We start from the raw sequence: 3,990 nt of genomic DNA on the forward strand, positions 1-3,990 counted from the left end.
AACAATGTTCTGATACAATCTAGCATGAAGTGATGTAAGAAGAAATTCAAGCTCTGAAGCTGTCCGATGGAAGCAGGAATCAGAAGCTGTGAATGTTCTGAGGATTAAAGAAATTCAAGCTCTGAAGCTGTCCGCTGGAAGCAGGAATCAGAAGCTGTGAATGTTCTGAGGATCAAAGAAATTCAATGTTCTGAAGCTGTCCTATGGAAGCAGAAATCAGAAGCAGTGAATGTTCTGAAGATCAAGCATATGTGAACGTCTCTACTGAAATACTCAGGGAAGTCTTTTATTTATAAAATTCTTCTAGAATTAATTTCAGGGGGAGATTATTCATCTCAGGGGAAGATTGTTAATCTCAGGGGGAGACACATTCACATTATGTTTATATGCTTATGCTATAACTGTGTAATTGTCTTTTGCCGTCTGTTATTCTGATTGCAAATTCATATCATTTATATATGTTTATGTCATCATCAAAAAGGGGGAGATTGTTAGAACAAGAATTGTTCTGATCAATAATCTTAGCTTTGATGATAACAATGTATATGAATTTTGCTCTAGATAATGTGGTACTCTAATCCTATGCAATTTCCTTTTCAGGAAATATATAAAGAGTATGCACAAATCAGCGCTAAAGAGCTTTGACTCAGAAGGTTCAGTTGCAACTTCAGCACATGGTCTGGCAAGACATCAGAAGATGGTCAAGCAGAATCAGAACATGGTCTTTTTGAAGCATCAGAAGAACTTGAGTTCAGAAGCAGAAGCACTGAAGTCATGGAATCACGCTCAGAAGCATATCAAGATCAGAAGATCAGAAGATGCTCCGCACCAAGCTGTTTGTACTCTGATGATTTTCAACGTAGTATTTACAAAGAACAAATCAGAATCAAGTACTAGATGGCAGGCTACGCTGACTGACAAAAGGAACGTATGAAGCTATTAAAGGCAATGTCAGTAGTCACAGCAAAAGCAAGGCTCGAGGTAGTTGACAAAACAATGAAACATTAAATGCAATGCTGTACGGAATACGCAAAGCATTAAATGCTCTCAACGGTCATCTTCTCAAACGCCTATATAAATGAAGTTCTGATGAGAAGCAAGGTTACGAATCCTGAACGAACTTATTCTGAAAAACTTGCTGAAACGCTGTTCAACTCAAAGCTCAGAAACTTCATCTTCAACCTCACTACATAACTGTTGTAATACTTTAGTGAGTCTAAGCTTAAATCTGTAAGAGAAATATCACAGTTTGTGATTATCGCTTTTAAGAAGCAATTGTAATACTCTTAGAATTGATTACATTAATTTGTAAGTAACTAGAGTGATCAAGTGTTGATCAGGATACTCTAGGAATTCTTAGCTTGTGTCTAAGCAGTTGTATTTAGAGTGATCACGTGGTGGTCAGGATACTCTAAGAAAGTCTTAGCTTGTGTTTAAGGATTTGTTCCTAAAGTGATCAGGTTGTGATCAGAAGACTCTAGAAGACTTAGAAGTTGTCTAAGTGGAAAACCATTGTAATCTTGTGTGATTAGTAGATTAAATCCTCAGTTGAGGTAAATCACCTTGTATAGGGTGGACTGGAGTACTTTAGTTAACAACAAACCAGGATAAAAATACTTGTGCAAATTATTTTTATCTTACGTGTTTTTGAAACTACACTTATTCAAACCCCCCCTTTCTAAGTGTTTTTCTATCCTTCAGAATTGTGCCTACTCCTCATATATTTCCTGAAATGGAAAATGCATTTAATTAGAGTACCACATTGTCTTATACAAAATTCATATACATTGTTATCATCAAAACAAGAATATTGATCAGAACAAATCTTGTTCTAACAATCTCCCCCTTTTTGATGATGACAAAAACATATATAATTGATATGAATTTGCAATCACAATATCAGATGACAAAAGACAATTTCACATATATAGCATAAGCATATAATCAGAGTGTGTCAATATGTCTCCCCCTGAGATTAACAATCTCCCCCTGAAATAAATACTAGAAGAATTTATAAATAAAAGACTTCCCTGAGTATTTTTCATTTCAGTAGAGACTTTCACTTCGCCTAGAACTTCAGAATATTCAGAGCTTCTGCTTCTTGCTTCCATAGGACAACTTCAGAGCTTTGAATTTCTTCTTAGTTGTCATAGCATGCTTGATTGAATCAGAACATTCTTGAATGTATCAGAGCATCATCAGAGCATTTTTACATCCTGAAATGTTTCGGATCATACTAGACAAAAATATCAGAACATGAATGTATCAGAGCATAACGTGAATGTGTCAGAGCATTCTTGATAACTATCATGTATCAGAACATTCTTAATGAATAGCATATATCAGAGCATATAAGATGAAGAGAATGTAACAGAGTGTATTCTCAACCGAGAACATCAGAGCATTCTACGAATGACTATCAGAACATTCTTCTTCTTGCTTCTGATCCTGAAGCTTCACAGCACTAAGCTTGCTTCAATTTTTCTAGAACATGCTTCTTTATAGAATTGCCTTTCCTCAAGTATTTGCTTCTTATGTTGAGCTTTTTCAGAATATCTTCAATCCTGCAAAAAATCTCAAAGACATTGAACTTGCAAATAATGTTAGGAATGTTGAGACTTAATCCCATCAATTGACATAATAAATCAAATCAATTATCATGTTTCTCCCCCTTTTTGTCATAACATCAAAAAACATTAAAAAGATTCAGATTATAAAACAACATAAAGTGAAGAAGATAATATTTCATTGATTAACAAAATATATTATAAGAATACAAGAAGGATAGATGCAGATGCAAGAAACAGATGCAAGAAACAAGAAGACATCTAAGACCAAGACACACTACGACTAGCCTAGTTTAGAAACTATCTTGGCCAGAAGGTTTTGAATCTCAGCAGTGCTTTCTGTCTGCGTCTTCATAAAGGATCTAAACTCATTGTGAGTTTCCTCATGCTTGTCCAGACAAGAAGCAAGATCAGCTTGATTCTGTTGAAGAGCCTTCATGGTGTTCATCAGAACAGAAGGTTCAGCAGAAGAAGCATCAAAGTTATTGTCCAGAACAGTAAGATTCTCAACAGCAGCATCGACCATAAGAACATCAGCTTGATTTTCCTTAAGAGGAGGTTGCATAGCAGGATGATTCTCTATAGCTTGTTTCTCAGTATCAGCTTCTGCTTCAGAAGCATCTTCAGAATATACAGGAGAAGGGATTTCAAAATATGAATTCTCTAGAGCCAGAAGAATTTCAGCCAAATTCTTTGGAGGTGTAGGAGCAGCAAGTTCTGATGGGTATTCAACTTCTGGATATACCATATTTGGTGCCTTAGCAGAGGGATTCTCCCTTAACCAGTTGAATAATAACTTAAAATCTCCAGTCAGAACATGGAGTGAAGGCTTCCACACAACCATAGCAAGCGGGTGAACTTCTTCAAGCTCATCAACAAATTCCTTCTCTTCAAGATATTTCCAACTCCTGATGGGGTGATAGTACTTACCATCATCTAACTCCAAAAAGTAGCCAGAAGATCCAGTACTTTCAGCCAAGCATCTCTTCTGGATGTTCAGAAAATCAGTCTGAAAATCCTTCTTAAAGACTTTCCACAACTTGCGAAGAACAACATGATCCATCTTGGACTCATGAGCAGCTTTCAGAGTCTCCAATCCAGTTCTGACCTTATACTTCAACAAGTCATAGCAAGCATTGATAGAGGGTTCAGGAGGATTGAAAGTGAAACAATAATCGGGATAAAGAAGACTATAGGGTTTTGATTCTCTTGAGAACAAAGCAGGGGTGGTAGAAGATGAAGAATCTATGGTGGAGGTGGTTGAGAGAATATTTTCAGAAGGAAGATGGGGAGAGATAGCATTTTGTGGCTGAGGGTTTAGAACAGGTGTAGAAAGAAGTGGTTGGTTTCTGTTTGTGGTGATGGAAGAAGATGGAGTGACAGAAGAAGGAGGCTTTTTCTGAGGGGGACGTTCAGAAGAAAG

The sequence above is a fragment of the Vicia villosa genome, linkage group LG7 (assembly GCF_029867415.1).
Source record: "Vicia villosa cultivar HV-30 ecotype Madison, WI linkage group LG7, Vvil1.0, whole genome shotgun sequence".
Taxonomy (NCBI): domain Eukaryota; kingdom Viridiplantae; phylum Streptophyta; class Magnoliopsida; order Fabales; family Fabaceae; genus Vicia; species Vicia villosa.